This window comes from Hyla sarda, chromosome 4 (genome assembly GCF_029499605.1).
Source record: "Hyla sarda isolate aHylSar1 chromosome 4, aHylSar1.hap1, whole genome shotgun sequence".
Taxonomy (NCBI): domain Eukaryota; kingdom Metazoa; phylum Chordata; class Amphibia; order Anura; family Hylidae; genus Hyla; species Hyla sarda.
In genome coordinates this window covers 22249569-22272649 of record NC_079192.1, presented here as the reverse complement: position 1 = coordinate 22272649, position 23081 = coordinate 22249569, and the positions used below count along the sequence as shown (strand labels likewise).

The 23081-nt window shown below is 44.7% G+C and overlaps 3 non-coding genes across 3 annotated transcripts; 1 reads left to right on the top strand and 2 right to left on the bottom strand.

Moving 5' to 3' along the window:
* Window positions 1-736: 736 nt before the first annotated feature.
* TRNAS-GCU (transfer RNA serine (anticodon GCU)) lies at window positions 737-818 on the bottom strand. The gene has a single exon. It is a non-coding gene; the product is annotated as a tRNA-Ser (tRNA).
* Window positions 819-1126: 308 nt separating this feature from the next.
* Window positions 1127-1261, top strand: LOC130268147 (U8 small nucleolar RNA). Its single transcript, XR_008843506.1, has one exon. It is a non-coding gene; the product is annotated as a U8 small nucleolar RNA (small nucleolar RNA).
* Window positions 1262-12133: 10872 nt separating this feature from the next.
* Window positions 12134-12205, bottom strand: TRNAW-CCA (transfer RNA tryptophan (anticodon CCA)). Its single transcript has one exon. It is a non-coding gene; the product is annotated as a tRNA-Trp (tRNA).
* Window positions 12206-23081: the final 10876 nt, after the last annotated feature.

Below are 23081 nucleotides of genomic sequence, written 5' to 3'. Positions count from 1 at the left end.
CAAGGAGGGGGGCTGCTACTAATGTCTGCCGGGGGGCCCTGCTATCTACAGGGGGCTGCTGTCTAAAGGGGGGCTGCAGTAAACAGGGTGGCTGCTGCTAATGTCTGCATGGGGATACTACCTACTATTAAAGACAATCTTACAGCAGAGTCACCTGCACTAACTTGAATTTATAGGTAGATAGTGCAAGTGCCGATTTCTACCGCTGCTCACCATGTGGTCATTGGTCTCGCCGCCAATGCAAATTCCCTGTTCTGTCCAATGGAGAAGAGAGAAATCTTGGCTCATACTACAGCAACCACCTCCATTGTACACAACAAGGACCCACATATCATACGGTAAGCAGCGCCAGAGACCGCGTCACCCTGGTGTCAGAGTCCCTTTTAAATAAAAGTACCTGTAATTGGTATTGGCGAGTACTAGAATTAAAGTTACGGTACTCGTACTCGGTCTTAAAAAAAATGGTATCGGGACATCCCTACTTAAAACAGTTCACAAGGTGCCAGGCTTCCTGGATATTCTCCACGTCGTTAAACCCAGGAAATAGTCCATAAAGCAATAAATGGTGCAAACTTTTGTCCTTCATTGGGTGAATTGTGCCGTTTATGCTTAGAGGAGCTTGTTATACACGGCTTCAATGCAGTGTGAAATGAGCCTAGCACTGTACATTCAGTGGTTATATCATAGTATTATCCCACACACAAGTCTGTGGCCTTAAAAATAAACAAAAGTCTTCCGACGAGGATGGGATTCGAACCCACGCGTGCAGAGCACAATGGATTAGCAGTCCATCGCCTTAACCACTCGGCCACCTCGTCCTTACTCATGGTGTTGTCAGGACTAACATTAGCTGTTGGGTGCCATTTTGGTTAGGGCCTATACAGGGTCAAAGGATGGCCCTCTTCAAAGTTGGACATATAGGCACTGGGGGTATGTTTATTTGGATCCGATAAACCAGTCAAATTTATCTTCTATACTAATAAGTAGATGGAAGGTCGGGACACAGACCGCTAATAATCTGCCTTGTAAAACATTAGTATAATATGTATACTATTGTATGGCGGCTCTCCCTAAGCTAGTTCGGATGAGATCTCGGTGTGGTTGCCGGTGCCAACTATACCCTCTATTGTCAGTGAGGTTAATCCTTACCTGTTTCTCCATATGGGGAAACAGACATGATGAATGGAGGAGACTGAGTTTGTGATTACATCAATCTCCCACACTGCCTTGACTGACAACTCAGGGTGTGTGATGTTCTGACACCTAATCTGCTGACAATATTGAAATTGTTAAAATATTAGAAAAACTCTTGATTCTTTGTGTTTGAGGCATCTCATGGGGTATGAACCATCGTCAGTGAAATTTTTTATTTTCCGATAAGCAGATCCATGTGACTACTTCCCCACCTTTGTCTTATGTACTCCTTTTAAACCATTAGGGTACATTAACACACACGCAGATTTGATGTACAGGTTTTCCTGCTGTAGATTTCAATATAAACTAAATCACTGAGCACAGCTTCTAATCTGCAGTTACAAATCCTGAGCATCGACTCTGCACAGGATCCTGTATGTGTGAACGCACCCTTAAAGGGGTACTCTGGACGCCTAGACATCTTATCCCCTATCCAAAGGATAGGGGATAAGATGTCAGATCTCTGGGGTCCCGCTGCTGAGGGCCCCTGGGATCTCGGCTGCTGCACCCACCTGTACGGCTTCCACCTCACACCGGCAATGCTGGAGGCTTCGTAGCCTGACCACAATGGCCGACGAGCGTGACGTCACGACTACGCCCCGTGTGATGTCACGCCCCGCCCCCTCAATGCAAGTCTATTGGAGGTCCGTCACGCCATCATGCTCGTCCGCCATTGTGGTGGGGCTCCGAAGCCTCCAGCGTTGCCGGTGTGAGGTGGAAGCCGTACAGGTGGATGCAGCAGCCGAGATCTCGGGGGCCCCCAGCAGCGGGACCCCGACGATCTGACATCTTATCCCCTATCCTTTGGATAGGGGATAAAATGTCTAGGGGGTGCGGCGTACCCCTTTAAAGAGATTATCCAGACCTTTTTTTAATAGTATGCAGCTAGGTTGGTAAAATTAGCAGTGAGAAACTTATCGGACCACCCACAATACATTTGGTGGTGGTGCGGTGTGTCAAGATGGCTCCAGCGATCTTCTGTTGTCTGCCTTCTTGCAGACTGTACAAGCAGATCACCGATATCACTGATTATTAGTGCTATGCATATGAATAACACTGAACAGTAATAACAATCAATAAATTAATATAAATTGTCCCCTATGGGAACTTTAAAAAAGTAATTAAAAGTTTGTTTTTTTTAAATGTGAATCCTTCTCCCTAATAAAAAAAATTAATCACCCGCTTTTTCCATTTTACAAGTAAAAATAAATGAATCAATGAACATATTTGGTATCAACGTGTGCCAAAATGTTTGGACTATTAAAATATAATGTTTATGATCATGTAGTGTTGTAATGTTTACGTCCAAAATTGCTGATTTTTTATCACATCACATCCTAGAAAAAATTGAATAAAATGTGATTAAAAAAATACGATAAGCAGCAGTGGTACAGATAAAAACTCCCAAAGTTGGCACAAAAAATTAGCACTCATGCATGCAAATTTGATATAGGAGTCAGAATAGGCCAATTTTACTATTTTGATAAAGAAGTTAGAATTTTTTTTTTGAAGTACAGTAATAAAAAAAAGCATGTTACCATGAATATTACTTTAAACATATTGACTCACAGAATAAAGAGAACATGTCAGTTTTACCGTAAAGTGCACTGCATAAAGAAATGTTCGAAAAATTGCAGATTTTTTTTTTATTTCCAAACACAAAAGATATCCTTTTGCTTTCGCCATATATATATGGTAAAATAAAAGGTGTCATTACAAAGTACACTTAGTCATGCAAAAAAAAATCAAACCCTCACTTAATGAGTTACTCTTAGAAGGCAAGGAGGAAAAAACGAAAATGCAAAAATAAAATTTCCTGTGTCCTCAAGGCCAAAATTGTCTGTATCCTTGAGGAGATAAACATGATATAAACAGTAATATAACAAAATATGAGACATGGCTACAACTAGATGAAGTCCATTACTGAACTGTACTATAAAAATTATAAGAAAAAGGCCTTGTGGTGCAATGGAAGCGTGTCTCACTCCAGACCAGAAGGTTGTTTGTTCAAATCGTGTTGGGGGTCATAGAATTTTTTAAATGTAAATTTATAAAGTTGTTTTAAAGAGGCACTGTCATTATGAAAACATTTTTACATTTTGAAGTGCTATTGATAAGATGGCTTTTTTAACTATACATTTATTTAAAAAAGAATTAAATTTTACTAAAAATGAAAATAGCCTTTATGTCTTTATGCAGACAGACTACTCTGTATTTTGCAACATACTGGATAACGGCCGTAAAGTGTGTTGGTATCCAGTATAGGAGATCACCATTGCACCACTACTGCCTTCAGATGTTCCTAAACTACAACTCCCATGATGGGAGTTGTAGTTTTGCAACAGCTGGGGGTACAATCTTTGTAAAACTCTGTGTTAGAGATGTGTATTCTCCAGCTTTGTACCTCCAGCTCTTGCAAAACTACAGAGAATGTGTGGGCATGCTGGGAGTTTTAGTTTTGCAACAGCTAAAGGCAACACTGCTCTAACACAGTGCTTCACAAACACTGCAGCTCCAACTGTTGCAAAACTACAACTCCCAGCATTCTTGAACAGCCAAAGCTTTCTCTGACTCCTGAATGATAAAGAAGCTGATCAGAGTCTGTGAAAGCTGAATGACACACATAGTGACAGCTATATTGATTAGCATCCAGCTTTATTAAGGACAGATAGAAAATGTATGAATAAAAACTACTGTGCAGTGATTTGCAGACTACCAGGCTGCTCTGAGAGCAGATGAGTAGTCCATAGTGAGGGAGAGAGACAGACACGCCCCCTCCACAAGTCAAGAACACAAAGCAAGTGAGCAACAAGTTAATGCTATTTGTTAGGGATATATAGGTCCTAGACACATATAAATGATATGTACATAATCAGGATTAGGTACTGAGTAACATCACTTTTTATTTATTTATATATTTTTTTGCACTATGACAGGTACGCTTTAAATATTTTTCCCATGTAAAATGTTTTAATTTATAGCAAATTTAAAACTAGTTTCTTTGCTAAGTCATAATTAAATGTAATTTCTGGTATTTCTCTAATGGAGTGGGGATTCAAGGAAATACTGTAACAGAAGTAAAAAAGGCCATACTTGCCTACCTCATGTCACCAACAGTTCCCTTTTGGCTCCGTCTTGTTCATAGATGAATAAGAAAGTTATAGGAGTCCCAATATGATGATTTAAAGTATTTTTTTAAATTTAATTTAAGTTTTATGTATTTTTATTAAAGTAGTAGAACGTGACAAAAATTATATAAATTGGGTATTGCTGATATCGTACTGATCTGCAGAATAAAGAGAACATCAGTTTTACTGTAAAATGAAAATTTCAAATTCTAAATCCCTCAAAACTGCTAAAAAAGTTTGCTGTTTTGCAGTGCATTTTATAAAAAAAAAAAAAGAAGGGTGTCACACAAAAAAAACAACCTAATTTTACAAAACAGCAGGTCCTGGTCCGTAATTTATTGTAATGTGTTTAAAGTATTACTACATTTTTCTTTTCTTGTGGCCCCAGCTTTGCTTCTCTGGATAATCCATAACTGTCTAATCGTGATGATTCAACTAGTAGCATGATAACAGTGAAAAGAGTGCCCCTATATTAGTGACCAAACATGGATGCCCCCATAATAATTACAGCCAGAGTGCTAATATAACAGTGATGGTCACAGTACCCCCCATTACATTGACATCTACAATGTTTTATAGTATTAAAAGCCAGGGTTTAAAATAACTTAACTTAAACTTAAACTTTAACTTAAAATAGCTTAACATTCAATGAACTGCACAAAGTGAATTTGTACCTATTTGAAAGCAATCCAACCCCCCCCCTAGCCTATGCCAATCCCAACGTGTTTCTGTCACAGTATAAGACGACTTCATCAAGGTAGAAAATATATGAAGATCGTAGAAAGATGTATCCTAAGTTCTAAAATAAATTATTACCAGGTGGTGAAGCTATACAGTGGTCTCACTAAAAGAACACCCGTGATGCCAGAGAATATATAAATATATATATATATATATATATATATATATATATGTATACTTTTAGCACTATATACATAGAATATAATGAAATCCCATCCTGAATCACTGAAAGCCGCCATCATTATGTACCTATAAAGGAGAGATACATGTCTGTTAAGGGACTCCAATAGAGATACCAGGGCATGCATCTATAAAAAGTTAGGGTATGTTCACCGGCAGAATTTCTGTGATTCCACTCAAATTCCCGTCTGCAAAGCTGGCTGCGGAATTTTTGCAGTTTTGCACATTATGCATATAATTTGTGCGTTATTTCTCTGCGTTCAACACACAGATTCTTGATAAAATTCTGAGTACTATTAACTTCAATAGGAATCTGCTGCAGAGTTTCAATGTTTTTGCGGAATCACCATTCAACGGTAAATTGTTGGTGCAGGAAATTTTGCTGGATTTGCGAGTGGACCTACCTTCCAAACCTTATAGCACATATAGGTCTGTGGCAGGGTTTCTCTGTGTGTCTGCACGTAGCAGAACATGCAGATTATGTCCCGCAATGTGATATACGCTGCAGATGCTCTACATTTGACCCTACCCTTACCAAAAAAATAATTACTGGATTTACTCAATTTAAATAAACCAGAGAGCCACCATCATTATGTACCTATAAAGGAGATATATATATGTTTGTTCAGGGCCTCCTCCAATAGAGATACCAGGGCATTTATCTATGGTTGCTGATTATGTACAGTATTTGTACAGAATTTCCGAGCACTTAACACAAATATTCTGGTCGGAATTCAGAGTCTCATTGACTTCAATGGGAATCCACCACGGAATTTCGCAAAACCTAAAGAGAGGTTCAGTGTTTTAGCAGAATCTGAAATGCGGAATTTCCAAAGCGGGACAGCGGAATCCCCATTCAATGCAATGTGCAGTCAATTTCCAAGCAAACCATCCTCCAAACCTTACAGGACTGCAGGCAGGTAGCCCTGTTTATCTGCACATATGTTACGCCGAGCGCTCCGGGTCCCCGCTCCTCCCCGGAGCGCTCGCAACATCCTCGCTACGGCAGCGCCCCGGTCAGATCCACTGACCGGGTGCGCTGCGATACCGCCTCCAGCCGGGATGCGATTCGCGATGCGGGTGGCGCCCGCTCGCGATGCGCGCCCCGGCTTCCGTACCTGACTCGCTCTCCCTCGGTCCTGTCCCGGCGCGCGCGGCCCCGCTCCCTAGGGCGCGCGCGCGCCGGGTCTCTGCGATTTAAAGGGCCACTGCGCCACTGATTGGCGCAGTGGTTCCAATTAGTGTTTTCACCTGTGCACTCCCTATGTATACCTCACTTCCCCTGCACTCCCTCGCCGGATCTTGTTGCCCTTGTGCCTAGTGAAAGCGTTCCCTTGTGTGTTCCTAGCCTGTGTTCCAGACCTCCTGCCGTTGCCCCTGACTACGATCCTTGCTGCCTGCCCCGACCTTCTGCTACGTCCGACCTTGCTTTTGTCTACTCCCTTGTACCGTGCCTATCTTCATCAGTCAGAGAGGTTGAGCCGTTGCTAGTGGATACGACCTGGTTACTACCGCCGCAGCAAGACCATCCCGCTTTGCGGCGGGCTCTGGTGAACACCAGTAGTAGCTTAGAACCGGTCCACTAGCACGGTCCACGCCAATCCCTCTCTGGCACAGAGGATCCACCTCCTGCCAGCCGGCATCGTGACAACATAGCAGAACTTGCAGCTTATTTTCTGAAGCGTGAAATACACTGCAGATGTGTTACGTGTGGCCCTACCCTTACAAAGATATATATATATATATATATATATATATATATATTAAACGTATTAAAATTTAATTAACCCTCCTTTTACAATTTTTCAGGTTATAGAATCTCAATTTTGAAAAAACAAAACATATTTAGTATTGCCCCCTGCGGAAATATCTGGCACAAAAAAATAAGCCTTCATACAGCTCTGTGGACAAATAAGTTAAAACGTTTTAGGGGCCAGAATATGATTATATGATTATTTTAAGTATAATTTTTTTCAATAAAATTTGAACATTCTAACTGTTACTATAAAATTTACAAAGTGTAAAAAGTATCACAATTATAAAACCCAACAATAAGAGAACAATTAATGAACTTTCATAAATAACAGGCATATAAAACATTGACATATAGCTGTAGAGCAGGGGTGTCAAACTCAAATTCATCGGGGGCCGCATCAGCAGTTTGGTCACCATCAAAGGGCCGGTTGTATCTGTAGGACCCCTCCCCCCCCCACATACCGTATATGCAGGCGTATAAGACATCTGGGTGTATAAGACGACCCCCAACTTTTACAGTTAAAATGTTGTTGGCAGCATGTCCCCCCACATTAGGCTGGCAGTATAGTTCCCCCCACATTAGGTAGGCAGCATGTTCCCCCACATTAGTTGGCAGCATGTTCCCCCACATTAGTTGGCAGTATAGTTCCCCCCACATTAGGTTGGCAGTATAGTTCCCCCCACATTAGGTAGGCAGTATAGTTCCCCCCACATTAGGTAGGCAGTATAGTTCCCCCCACATTAGGTAGGCAGCATGTTCCCCCACATTAGTTGTGGGCATGTTCCCCCACATTAGTTGGCAGTATAGTTCCCCCCACATTAGGTTGGCAGCACCCCCCCCTCCCTCCCCACAGACATACAGCCTCCAGCCATATACAGTGTATGGCTGGAGGCTGTATGTCTGTGTGCTGCCCCCACTGTGATCCGGTCACTGCTCCTCCGGCCCGGGGTCACATCTACTGCTATGGCCTATGGACCATAGCAGTAGGTGCCAGGACCGGTCGGGCGGTGACCGGAATGCTGAAGAAGATAACGCGCCGCCGGTCACTTACCATGGCCTGCGCGCGTCCTCCTGCGATGATCCTGCCGTCCTCCTGTTCCTTCCGCGTTTCTATGGTTGTATGCACGGGACGTCACTGACGTCCCGTGCATACAACCATAGAGGCGGAGGACCGAAGAAGGATCGCCGCGCATGCACTGAAGAGGCGGCTTTCTTTTTTTTAAAAAGCGAGATTAAAGGTGAACGCTGGCGGACGGTGGCGGGCCACATGACGAGGTCTTGCGGGCCGGATTCGGCCCGCGGGACGGGTGTTTAACACCCCTGCTGTAGAGTATAGGACACATAATCCAAAGAGCTGAAAGATATGTAGCCGCTACAAAATGTTGCGGTTGTTTGTGGTTAAGTTGTGCACCCACTAGTTCAGTTTTGCCTTCCAGCCCTTGTGAATGGCCACTTCAAGCTTCATGTGAAAATTCTTTAGAGCTTCCTCATTACTCAGCTGAACCCCCAGAGAATCCTTCATGTACTGGATGACCAGAGAGGAATTCAGTTTTGACAGTCCAGCCCCTTTCATCAGGCTGACCATATTGAGGAACAATGTTTTGTTCTCCCACACAACACTATAAGCCTTTTCACACAAGAATCGAAACCTATCAAACTTGAATTCATTGTGCGGCCACTTGTGCTGTATGACTTGCAAAAATCTGACGTCAGGATGAAGCCAAACATGGACAAGAATGGCCCTCATTTACTATTCTAAACCCGACTAATTTTGTCGGGTTTTTTTGTCGCATCTTTGTCTGCGCCATGTCGCAGACATCGTGCGCCAGTCTGCGACACGATGCAACATTTTTTCCCGACGGACCCGATGTGGATTCTCCCAAACCCGAAAAGGGGCGTAACCCGACATTTCTGAGCTTTCCCACATATTTATAAAGGTTTCCAACCCGAATTTGTTGAATTGTTGTGGTTTTTTTCCCGACAACTCAGAGGAGTTGGAAACCAAAACCAACAAAACCTACGTGCGACAAACAGGATGCAACATAATAATAAATACCAGGGGAAAAAAGCAGTCGGGTAAGAAAGCAAGATAGACTTACAACCCGATTTTCTAAGTAAATGAGGGACAATGTGTCTATAACCCACTTGGAAAAGCTGTCTCGTCTCTCAGATCATAATGTTACTGTGTCAATCTCCAATGCCAAGGACATAGGTTGCCACACAATACCCTATGCAGGAGAGGGTGAACTCCTCCACAGCATGCTGTACAGTCTATCCAGGGTGTTTGTTCCTTAACCAATTGAATATCATTAAACTGCTTCTTCATTAAAAGCTAAAGTGATTGCTCTGTTGCTGCTGCCAAGATGGATATTTGTGATGGTCTCCAATTGCAAGACAGCTTCGATAAGGCCCATCTGTGCCACTGTTGAAATGCAGCCATATGAAATCATCCTGAGGTCCTGGCCTTCTTATTTCCACAACTGGTCTATATATCCTGACACAAGTCATCACTACTCTTTAAGGTGATCCCATATTCACTTCCACTGTGTACATCGGAGTTGTAAACCAACACGGCTTCATTTTGGAGTTTATAAAACTGCAGTGCTCCACACACATGTTCTTCAGGGTGACCACGGAGTTACACAGATATAATAGATTGCCGCTCTTATAGGGCCATTTCAAGTTCCTAATTTCTGATGTTGCTCCTGTAAACAAATTTACATCCTATTTATGGCCTGGGCCTGTTTTACAAGAATAATGTGTTGTAACACATTGATAGTAAGCCTCTAGGATTAGGGAGAACTGTAGATTCACTGGATCATTCATCGCTGACCATAAGAAACAGAATAGGTGGTGTCCAATTCTGTGTCTCATAAAGGCTCTGTCCAAGAGAAACACACTTACTAAATTATATAGATAAGGCTTGGTTTTTAGCACTTGTACAAATTGTAAGAGTAAACTGGAAGATTCTTCATTCAGCAACCTCCTTAGACATCTCATTTCTACAGAAAGGTTAAAGAGATACTCCGCCCCTAGACATCTTATCCCCTATCCAAAGGATAGGGGATAAGATGTCAGATCGCCGGGGTCCTGCTGCTGGGGACCTTCGGGATCTCCACTGGAGCACCCCGCTATCATTACTGCACAGAGCACACTCGCTAATGACGGGCGATACAGGGGCCAGATCATCGTGACATCACGGCCCGCCCCCTTAATGCAAGTCTACAGGAGGGGGCGTGATGGCCACCATGCCCCCTCCCATAGACTTGTATTGAGGGCGCGGGCCATGACGGCACGAGGGGGCGGAGCCATGATGTAACGATGCTCCGGCCCCTGTCATTACGCACAGAGCAAGTGTGCTCTGTGCAGTAATGATAGCGGGGTGCCACAGAGGAGATCCCGGGGGTCCCCAGCAGCGGGACCCCGGCGATCTGACTTCTTATCCCCTACCAGCTACCACCTAGCATATCCAGGGCGGATGAAAAAGAAATCTCTGATTAAGACTGTAATAGGTATTGAAAGAGCTTTATTGATCATTAAGTCATCAAAACAATTCATACAATAAATTATAATCATACAAAAACAGTACAATATAGGGCACAGGTTCCCTAAGCTATACACTATACCACATGCTACACTAACACTCTGCTCCATCAACCATTATAAAAGAAACCATGCTGAACAACAATACATTACAGTGTGTACGTGTCAAAGAAGGGGAATCGGGCGGCACCACTAAAACCTCACTCGGACGGATACAGCTCAATGGATTGACAATAGCACAAAGGTGCTAGGAAGAACCAAGGATACACCTCAGCAAATAGCATACAAAAAGATACAAACATTATCCTGCACTCTTTAAAAGAATGTGAAACTCCATGCAGGATCGGACCACTTGGTTTTTGTCCCAAAAAATCAACTGATGCCAGAAAGTTAAACAGATTTGTAAATTACTTCTTTTTAAAAAATCCTAATCCTTCCTGTACTTATTAATGGCTGTAAACTACAGAGGAAATTCTTTTCTTTTTGAATTTCTTTTCTGTCATGACCACAGTGCTCTCTGCTGACACCTGAGCATACAGCAGCTGATAAGTACTGGAAGGATTAACATTTTTAAATAGAAGTAATTTACATATCTGTATATCTTTCTGGCACCAGTTGATTTAAAAAAAAAATTCCCACCGGAGTAACCCTTTTAGGGGTTAAGTAAATTATGACATAGTGGGTATAAGAGAGACTTGGTTGGACGATAGCTGTGACTGGGCAGTCAACATACAGGGTTATAGTCTATTCAGGAAGGATCGGACAAAACGGAAAGGGGGAGGAGGTTATCTTTATGTGAAATCGAGTCTGAAGGCCGCACTGCGGGAGGATATTTGGGAGGGAGACGATAATGTGGAGTCATTATGGGTAGAAATATATGGAGATAAAAATAAAAAAATTCTGATAGGGTTTTGCTATAAGCCACTAAACATAATGGAAGAGGCAGAAGATCAATTACTGAGGCAAATAAACAAGGCAGCAAATCAGAATGCACTCTTTAAAAGAATGTGATACTCCATGCAGGATCGGACCACTTGGTTTTTGTCCCATAAAATCAACTGATGCCAGAAAGTTAAACAGATTTGTAAATTACTTCTTTTAAAAAAAATCCTAATCCTTCCTGTACTTATTAATGGCTGTATACTACAGAGGAAATTCTTTTATTTTTGAATTTCTTTTCTGTCATGACCACAGTGCTCTCTGCTGACACCTCTGAGCATACAGCAGCTGATAAGTACTGCAAGGATTAAGATTTCTAAATTGAAGTAATTTACATATCTGTATATCTTTCTGGCACCAGTTGATTTAAAAAAAAAAAAATCCCACCGGAGTAACCCTTTAAGGGGTTAACTAAAGCAGTATGTCTAAAATTGCCCTTTTCTGACCCCTATAACTTGTTTTGTTTCTATATACAGTGCTGTAATAGGGCTCATTCTATGCAACGTGATCTGTTACTTTTATCAGTACTATTTTTGTTTTGATGGGACTTTTTGATTGCCTTTTGTTCATATTGTAAGTCTTGTACATTTATTCCTGAACATCAAGGAAGTAAATTTACGCCTGATGTCCTTAATAGGTTTAAAAAAAGAATTGACCCCGACGTGATTTGAACACGCAACCTTCTGATCTGGAGTCAGACGCGCTACCGTTGCGCCACGAGGTCTTCTTGCATATTTGACACACAGTCGACTCACAGTTGTAGCCACGCCTTTTATTTTGTTATATCAATCATATTTATGATTATATAGAAATAATGTATTAACAAACAAAAAAAAAAAGCAAAAATGTTTATATAAAAAAAAATTGTGGGAGTAATCGGGATTTGAACCCTGGATCTTTTACACCTAAAGCATAAATCAAAATCCCTACACCAACAAGCCACATGAGTAACCTGCTTTTGTTTTCCTGTGGCGGATGCAACAAAAAGAAGCCATAAAAAATTTCTGTAAAAAAAATTTTTGTTTTTTTTCTCATATCACATGAGAGAAAACAAATTATATATAATTTTACAGAAATTACAGTAATTAACATTTAAATAACCTTCCTTTAACCATAAATAAAAAATAAACAAAAAAACATTTGGTATATCCTGCGGTCTGAACTATTAAAATATAATATTATTGATTCCTGTACAAAAGAGCATCTCCAGAGCACTAAGCCCATTCATTCATCATTACCTGGTCCTTAAATGGAACCTGTCTGTCATTAGTAAAAAAAAAAAATTCATATGTCATAGATTATATTTGAATTACCTTTCTAATATACTTCTTAATAATATATTGTGTTAAACACTTTTCGTGTTTGGCCACCAGGGGTCCTCCTTCCTGCCTACAGTCCTGCTCACAAATTGTTTCCTGCAGCAGCAGCCTGGCAGAGACAAAATTCAGGAAATGCAGCTGGGACCTAAACTCAGCACAGTGAATAGAGCTAAATATTTTAATGGACATGGTCAGATCTAAAAACTTTTTATATGTTGTAACTGATGAAAATGTTGAAATATGGTTGTATAAAAAATTTTCAATATTTAATTATGAAAATGGCAACAGAAAATCCCAACACTAGGGGTCTCCATACCTACTGGGACACTAACCAGAAACCTACACTCTCTCACAGGAACCAATATAACAACAGGTATCACAACCCAACTTCTACCTTTTGCATTCACTTCCAGACAAAGGAAGAGAAAGGTGGTATTTGGTAACTATAAAAGCAAGTACACTAAGCAATTGTTTGAGCTAGTGTCTGTATACAAGAGTGTGAAGTATACAAGTGAGTGTAAGTATAAAAGTGAGAGGGACTTAAAATTAAGGGACTTTAATTAAAATATTTGATTGTTTTTGTTTTACTGTTAATTTTTGCAATCCCCAAATCTAGTATGGCCTCCATGTTGGAAAAGGCAGTCCAGTGTGCATCTTGCACAATGTATGCAATCCTTGAACAGCAGTTTGAGGGTGCATATTGTTGTGTGAGATGTGTGCGAGTTGTTCATTTGGAAGCCCAGATCCTGTATCTAGAGGAGCAACTGGCAACACTGAGACGCATTGACAACTTGGAGAGGAGTCTCCTGCTCACTGAGCAAGTACTCTCTGGGGTAGATGTGGGTGAGGATAGTGGGACGCTGGTGCAGGACAAACAACCAGTTAGCTGGGTTACAGTTAGAAAACAGGGTAGAGGGAAAAGTGTCAAGGAGGCTAGTTCGGAACTGGTACACCCAAACAGGTTTGTCTGGTTGGCAGATGAGGGGGATGCCATTTCAGAGCTAGCAGTACAGCAGCAGGACTCTGCCTCTGACTGCCAGGGGAGTGTCTTCTCCAGTAAGGAGGGAGGGAGGAGTGCAGGGCAGGACAGACAGGCACTGGTAGTGGGGGGGACTCGATTATTCGGGGGACAGACAGGGCGATCTGTCAAAAAGACCGGGATCGCCGAACAGTGTGTTGTCTTCTTGGCGCTCGAGTTTGGCACATCGTGGATCGGGTTGAAAGATTGCTGGGTGGGGCTGGAGAGGACCCAGCAGTCATGTTGGCACCAATGACAAAATAAGAGGCAGGTGGAGTGTCCTTAAACATGATTTCAGGGACTTAGGCCGCAAGCTTAAGGCAAGGTAATATTTTCTGAAATATTACCTGTAACACGAGCCACACCAGAGAGGCAGCGGGAGATTAGGGAGATAAACAAGTGGCTCAGAAGCTGGTGTAGGAAGGAGGGGTTTGGGTTCATGGAGAACTGGGCCGACTTTGCTGTCAGTTACCAGCTCTACCGTAGGGACGGGCTGCACCTCAATGGGGATGTTGCAGCTGTGTCTGGGGAGAAGATGGCTAGAAGGGTGGAGGAGTGTTTATACTAGGGACTGGGGGGAGGGAACCTACAACATAGAGGGGGAAGATAGTGTAGATAGAGAGGGGGGACTTATCAATATATGTTGGGATGGAGTGGAGGGAGGGGTTAGAATTAGAGATGAGCGAACTTACAGTAAATTTGATTCGTCACGAACTTCTTTGCTCAGCAGTTGATGACTTTTCCTGCATAAATTAGTTCAGCTTTCAGGTGCTCCGGTGGGCTGGAAAAGGTGGATACAGTCCTAGGAGACTCTTTCCTAGGACTGTATCCACCTTTTCCAGCCCACCGGAGCACCTCAAAGCTGAACTAATTTACGCAGGATAAGTCATCAACTGCCGAGCCGAGAAGTTTGTGACGAATCGAATTTACTGTAAGTTCGTTCATCTCTAGTTAGAATAGTTAATAGGGATAGGCTTTATAGGAAGAACAAACATACACCATTGAATTGCATGTTGACTTATGCCAGAAGTCTTTCCAATAAAACAGAGGAACTGGAGTGGTTGATGTCTGAGGAGAATTATGACATAGTGGGTGTAACAGAGACTTGGTTGGACGATAGCTGTGACTGGGCGTTCAACATACAGGGTTATAGTCTATTAAGGAAGGATCAGACAAAATGGAAAGGGGGAGGAGTTTATCTTTTTTTTTAAACATATTTTATTTATTTTCACAATGTAAACAACCAAATATGATTCACATTGCAGTTGGGTCATAAGGAAGGTAAATACAAAAGCCAACACGTAAGAACAATATCCAAAGTACAGTCGAGGTAATGCCATGTGGAGACCATCATAGCTCATGGAGAGTTGACCTTTAGACATGGCGGTACAACTGTCACACAAAACACTTATATATTATATTATTTGGCTACTGAAGGTGAACCAAAAAACTAGTTGTCACGATGCCGGCTGGCAGGTAGTGGACCCTCTGTGCCAGAGAGGGATTGGCGTGGACCGTGCTAGTGGACCGGTTCTAAGCCACTACTGGTTTTCACCAGAGCCCGCCGCAAAGCGGGATGGTCTTGCTGCGGCGGTAGTGACCAGGTCGTATCCACTAGCAACGGCTCACCTCTCTGGCTGCTGAAGATAGGCGCGGTACAAGGGAGTAGGCAGAAGCAAGGTCGGACGTAGCAGAAGGTCGGGGCAGGCAGCAAGGATCGTAGTCAGGGGCAACGGCAGAAGGTCTGGAAACACAGGCAAGGAACACACAAGGAACGCTTTCACTGGCACTAAGGCAACAAGATCCGGCAAGGGAGTGCAAGGGAAGTGAGGTAATATAGGGAAGTGCACAGGTGAAAACCCTAATTGGAACCACTGCGCCAATCAGCGGCGCAGTGGCCCTTTAAATCGCAGAGACCCGGCGCGCGCGCGCCCTAGGGAGCGGGGCCGCGCGCGCCGGGACAGAACAGACGGGGAGCGAGTCAGGTAGGGGAGCCGGGGTGCGCATCGCGAGCGGGCGCTACCCGCATCGCGAATCGCATCCCGGCTGGCAGCAGGATCGCAGCGCCCCGGGTCAGAGGACGTGACCGGAGCGCTGCAGCGGAGGGAGTGAAGCGAGCGCTCCGGGGAGGAGCGGGGACCCGGAGCGCTCGGCGTAACAGTACCCCCCCCCTTGGGTCTCCCCCTCTTCTTGGAGCCTGAGAACCTGAGGAGCAGACTTTTGTCAAGGATGTTGTCCTCAGGTTCCCAGGATCTCTCTTCAGGACCACAACCCTCCCAGTCTACTAAAAAAAAATTTTTCCCTCTGACCTTTTTGGCAGCCAAAATTTCCTTGACCGAGAAGACGTCCGAGGAGCCGGAAACAGGAGTGGGAGGAACAGATTTGGGAGAAAAACGGTTGAGGATGAGTGGTTTGAGAAGAGAGACGTGAAAGGCATTAGGGATACGAAGAGAAGGAGGAAGAAGAAGTTTATAAGAGACAGGATTGATTTGACACAAAATTTTGAAAGGACCAAGATAGCGTGGTCCCAACTTGTAGCTAGGGACACGGAAGCGGACATATTTAGCGGAGAGCCATACCTTGTCTCCAGGGGAAAAAACGGGGGGAGCTCTTCTTTTCTTATCCGCGAACCTCTTCATGCGTGAAGAAGCCTGTAAGAGAGAATTTTGGGTCTCTCTCCATATAATGGAAAGGTCACGAGAAATTTCATCCACAGCGGGCAGACCAGAGGGCAAGGGGGTAGGGAGGGGGGGAAGAGGGTGACGGCCGTACACCACGAAAAATGGGGATTTGGAGGAAGATTCAGAGACCCTGAAGTTATACGAAAATTCGGCCCATGGAAGGAGATCTGCCCAGTCATCCTGGCGGGAGGAAACAAAATGTCGCAAATAATCACCCAGGATCTGGTTAATTCTTTCTACTTGTCCATTGGACTGGGGATGATATGCAGAGGAAAAATTTAATTTAATCTTGAGTTGTTTACAGAGAGCCCTCCAGAATTTAGACACGAATTGGACCCCTCTATCCGAGACAATCTGCGTAGGCAACCCGTGAAGACGAAAAATGTGTACAAAAAATTGTTTAGCCAACTGAGGCGCAGAAGGAAGACCAGGAAGAGGGATGAAATGTGCCATTTTGGAGAATCGATCAACGACCACCCAAATAACGGTGTTGCCACGGGAAGGGGGTAAATCAGTAATAAAATCCATACCAATCAGAGACCAAGGCTGTTCGGGGACAGGCAGAGGATGAAGAAAACCAGCGGGCTTCTGGCGAGGAGTCTTATCCCGGGCACAGATAGTGCAGGCTCGCACAAAGTCCCCAACATCCGTCTCCAGAGTCGGCCACCAATAGAAGCGGGAGATGAGTTGCACAGATTTCTTGATGCCCGCATGACCTGCGAGATGGGAGGAGTGACCCCATTTGAGGATTCCGAGGCGTTGGCGTGGAGAAACAAAGGTCTTTCCTGGAGGAGTCTGCCTGATGGAGGCAGGAGAAGTGGAGATCAGGCAGTCAGGTGGAATGATGTGTTGCGGAGGGAGATCAACTTCTGAGGCATCCGAGGAACGAGAGAGAGCATCGGCCCTAATGTTCTTATCGGCAGGACGAAAGTGAATCTCAAAATTAAATCGGGCAAAGAACAGAGACCACCGGGCCTGGCGAGGATTCAGCCGTTGGGCCGACTGGAGGTAGGAGAGGTTCTTGTGGTCGGTGTAGATAATAACAGGAAATCTTGATCCCTCCAGCAGATGCCTCCATTCCTCAAGCGCTAATTTAATGGCTAGAAGCTCTCGATCCCCGATGGAGTAGTTCCTCTCCGCTGGAGAGAAGGTCCTAGAGAAAAAACCACAAGTGACAGCATGCCCGGAAGGATTTTTTTGTAGAAGAACAGCTCCAGCTCCTACTGAGGAGGCATCAACCTCCAATAGGAAGGGTTTGGAAGGGTCAGGTCTGGAGAGCACGGGAGCCGAAGAAAAGGCAGACTTGAGTCGTTTAAAGGAGTCTTCTGCTTGAGGAGGCCAGGACTTGGGATCAGCATTTTTCTTGGTTAAAGCCACGATAGGAGCCACAATGGTAGAAAAATGTGGAATAAATTGCCTGTAATAATTGGCGAACCCCAAAAAGCGTTGGATAGCACGGAGTCCGGAGGGGCGTGGCCAATTTAAGACGGCAGAGAGTTTGTCTGGATCCATCTGTAGTCCCTGGCCAGAGACCAAATATCCTAGAAAAGGAAGAGATTGGCATTCAAACAGACATTTCTCAATTTTGGCATAGAGTTGGTTGTCACGAAGTCTCTGAAGAACCATACGGACATGCTGGCGGTGTTCTTCTAGATTGGCAGAAAAAATTAGGATATCGTCCAGATATACCACAACACAGGAGTATAACAGATCACGAAAAATTTCATTGACAAAGTCTTGGAAGACGGCAGGGGCATTGCACAGTCCAAAGGGCATGACCAGATACTCAAAGTGTCCATCTCTGGTGTTAAATGCCGTTTTCCACTCGTCCCCCTCTCTGATGCGGATGAGGTTATAGGCGCCTCTTAAGTCCAATTTAGTGAAGATGTGGGCACCTTGGAGGCGATCAAAGAGTTCAGAGATGAGGGGTAAGGGGTAGCGGTTCTTAACCGTGATTTTATTAAGACCGCGGTAGTCAATGCAAGGACGTAGGGAGCCATCTTTTTTGGACACAAAGAAAAATCCGGCTCCGGCAGGAGAGGAGGATTTACGGATAAAGCCCTTTTTTAGATTCTCCTGGACGTATTCGGACATGGCAAGAGTCTCTGGGGCAGAGAGAGGATAAATTCTGCCCCGGGGTGGAGTAGTACCCGGGAGGAGGTCGATAGGGCAATCATAAGGCCTGTGAGGAGGTAGAGTCTCAGCTTGTTTTTTGCAGAAAACATCCGCGAAGTCCATATAGGCCTTAGGGAGACCGGTTACTGGAGGAACCACAGAGTTACGGCAAGGGTTACTGGGAACCGGTTTTAGACAGTTCTTGGAACAAGAGGACCCCCAACTCTTGATCTCCCCAGTGGACCAATCCAGGGTTGGGGAATGAAGTTGAAGCCAGGGAAGTCCAAGGAGAATCTCCGAGGTGCAATTGGGGAGGACCAAAAGTTCAATCCTCTCATGATGAGATCCGATGCTCATAAGAAGGGGCTCCGTGCGGAAACGTATGGTACAGTCCAATCTTTCATTATTTACACAATTGATGTAGAGGGGTCTGGCGAGACTGGTCACTGGGATGTTGAACCTGTTGACGAGAGAGGCCAAAATAAAATTTCCTGCAGATCCAGAGTCCAAGAAGGCCACTGTAGAGAAGGAGAAGGCAGAGGCAGACATCCGCACAGGCACAGTAAGACGTGGAGAAGCAGAGTAGACATCAAGGACTGTCTCACCTTTGTGCGGAGTCAGCGTACGTCTTTCCAGGCGGGGAGGACGGATAAGACAATCCCTCAGGAAGTGTTCGGTACTAGCACAGTACAGGCAGAGGTTCTCCATACGGCGTCGTGTCCTCTCTTGAGGTGTCAGGCGAGACCGGTCGACCTGCATAGCCTCCACGGCGGGAGGCACAGGAACAGATTGCAGGGGACCAGAGGAGAGAGGAGCCGAGGAGACGAAACGCCTCGTGCGAACAGAGTCCATATCTTGGCGGAGTTCCTGACGCCTTTCAGAAAAACGCATGTCAATGCGAGTGGCTAGGTGAATAAGTTCATGTAGATTAGCAGGAATTTCTCGTGCGGCCAGAACATCTTTAATGTTGCTGGATAGGCCTTTTTTGAAGGTCGCGCAGAGGGCCTCATTATTCCAGGACAATTCTGAAGCAAGTGTACGGAATTGTACGGCATACTCGCCAACGGAAGAATTACCCTGGACCAGGTTCAACAGGGCAGTCTCAGCAGAAGAGGCTCGGGGAGGTTCCTCAAAGACACTTCGGATTTCCGAGAAGAAGGAGTGTACAGAGGCAGTGACGGGGTCATTGCGGTCCCAGAGCGGTGTGGCCCATGACAGGGCTTTTCCGGACAGAAGACTGACTACGAAAGCCACCTTAGACCTTTCAGTGGGAAACAGGTCCGACATCATCTCCAGATGCAGGGAACATTGGGAAAGAAAGCCACGGCAAAACTTAGAGTCCCCATCAAATTTATCCGGCAAGGATAAGCGTATCCCAGGAGCGGCCACTCGCTGCGGAGGAGGTGCAGGAGCTGGCGGAGGAGATGACTGCTGAAGCTGTGGTAGCAACTGTTGTAGCATAACGGTCAGTTGAGACAGCTGTTGGCCTTGTTGCGCTATCTGTTGTGACTGCTGGGCGACCACCGTGGTGAGGTCAGCGACAACTGGCAGAGGAACTTCAGCGGGATCCATGGCCGGATCTACTGTCACGATGCCGGCTGGCAGGTAGTGGACCCTCTGTGCCAGAGAGGGATTGGCGTGGACCGTGCTAGTGGACCGGTTCTAAGCCACTACTGGTTTTCACCAGAGCCCGCCGCAAAGCGGGATGGTCTTGCTGCGGCGGTAGTGACCAGGTCGTATCCACTAGCAACGGCTCACCTCTCTGGCTGCTGAAGATAGGCGCGGTACAAGGGAGTAGGCAGAAGCAAGGTCGGACGTAGCAGAAGGTCGGGGCAGGCAGCAAGGATCGTAGTCAGGGGCAACGGCAGAAGGTCTGGAAACACAGGCAAGGAACACACAAGGAACGCTTTCACTGGCACTAAGGCAACAAGATCCGGCAAGGGAGTGCAAGGGAAGTGAGGTAATATAGGGAAGTGCACAGGTGAAAACCCTAATTGGAACCACTGCGCCAATCAGCGGCGCAGTGGCCCTTTAAATCGCAGAGACCCGGCGCGCGCGCGCCCTAGGGAGCGGGGCCGCGCGCGCCGGGACAGAACAGACGGGGAGCGAGTCAGGTAGGGGAGCCGGGGTGCGCATCGCGAGCGGGCGCTACCCGCATCGCGAATCGCATCCCGGCTGGCAGCAGGATCGCAGCGCCCCGGGTCAGAGGACGTGACCGGAGCGCTGCAGCGGAGGGAGTGAAGCGAGCGCTCCGGGGAGGAGCGGGGACCCGGAGCGCTCGGCGTAACACTAGTCAGACATTTGATATAGCTAGCAGTAATATACATAGAGGTCTTATACCATGCCTAACTAGTTGTCTTGGGGACAACAACCGGGTTGCTGTAATAACTCATGAACTAAGTGCATTAACCGTTTAGAAAAAGAAAAACCCCCCTTTCTCCATGTGAAAATGTGAAAAAATATTATACTAGACACCTATATTGCCTTTAATTTGGCCTCATGGTATCTTTAAAGCCCCTAGGGAGCCTGTCAATTCTTCTAGAGCGTACCATTGTGTACTAACAAACGGGCACATTATAGTTATCCTCTCAGTGCTAGAAAAGAAGTAGGTAAGAAACAGCTTCCATTTTATAAAAAACTTTTCTGCTAATTTTTCTTTACGCAATAATATTTTGCGATGCTCTATGTAGAAGAGCTGTTTCAGGGCCTCAATCAAGTGCAATAAGGTAGGGACCGATGGAGAAAGCCAGTCCTGTAAAAGGAGCAGCTTGGCTTGCATGAGAATTGTATGGACAATTGGCGAGAGATTTAGATAAGAGTAAGCCTCCTCTGAGCCCCTGACCAAAATATGTAATAGAGCTTCATTGTAGCCAATGTTCTGGAATGTACGACATCTATTCAGTAATGCTGAGACTCGCTCCCAAAAATCTAAAACAAGTGGTGATTGCCATATGCAGTGATAGAGATCAGCTTTGTAGGCGTTCCATTTCGGGCAATGATCTTTCCTGTCAGGTTTATGAATGGTTGGTGGCAGAGTGAAAGCGTAAATAGCGTTGTGTGAGAGTTTAAGCTGTGATTCCCTCCACTTCTCATTTTTGACATGTATCCTGAAATTTTCCCAACCTGCCAAGATATGTTTTGTAATATTGGGGGAATGCAATATAGATGTCCATTTGGCACCCAACGGCTTGCTAGAAGCCCGGGTAAACCACTTTCGTAAACATGAGTAGAGACTAGATAGGGATCTACTAGAGGTGGAAGTGAGAATTGAATCAAATTCATTGGAAGACTGTTCTTTAGTAACATCCACTAATCTAGAATTAAGGTAAGCTTTAATTTTACCATATGGAAGAAAATGTGTTTTCGGAATGCTGTATTTATCTTGTAATTCCTGGAAGGTTAACCATGTACCATTATCACCATGTATAAGATCTCCCACCTTGGTGATTCCGTTATGCTTCCATACTTGAAACAATACATTGTCCAAACCTGGTTCAAAATCAGGAGTATACCATGGGGACAGATGTTTGGAGCAAGTATAGGAGAGACCCATTTTGGTTCTAATTGCCTTCCAGGCAGCAATAGTGTCTTTGTAAAGTAGAGATCGTCTAATAACTAAGGGTAATTTTGAAAGTTTACAATGCAATAATGCCATTGGATGCCATGGTGCTGCGTATTGAGATTCAAGGAGTGTGTTAGAGTAATACGAAGTCCCATGATACCAATCCATCACATGTCTCATTATACATGACATGTTATATCCTCTGAAGTCGGGAAAGTTCACCCCTCCCTCCCAGGCTGATAGCTTAAGTGTATCCAGCGCGCGATTCTAATTTTTTTCCCCCGCCCAGATGAATTGTGTGAACGTAGATTGAAGAGTTTTAATATCATCATGCTTTAGGAGTAAGGGGATTGTTTGTAGTGGATAAAGAAGTTTTGGAAAACTACACATCTTGATAAGATGGCAGCGGCCCAAAAGTGAGAGAGGCAAATTATGCCAGTGATGTAGTTCAGTTTGTATCTTATTGATTATTGGTGAGCAATTCAGGGTATACAAGGAGCTCTGTGATTTACCTTTTTACCAAATATGTGATGGCTTGCGTGGCTATCGGTATACCCAACAATTTTACACCGCTGAGATATGGACTAGGCGGTCGCACAAGGGTGCATTAATGTGATAACAAGAGTATTGCCCAAAACTCTCCAATATAGCCAATATTTTAGGGATTGAGGCAATGGGATCTGCCAAGTATAAAAGAATATCATCAGCAAATAATGATAATTTGGATTCCCCCTCACCGACTTTTATGTCCTTGAATACCCCAGGAGAGGCTAAATATCTTGCCAAGGGTTCTAAAGCTATATTGAATAGTAAAGGGGAGAGTGGGCATCCCTGTCTTGTGCCATTAAAAACGGGAAAAGCCGGGGACAGGAAACCTAGTAAGTAAAGTCTAGATTTCGGAGAGG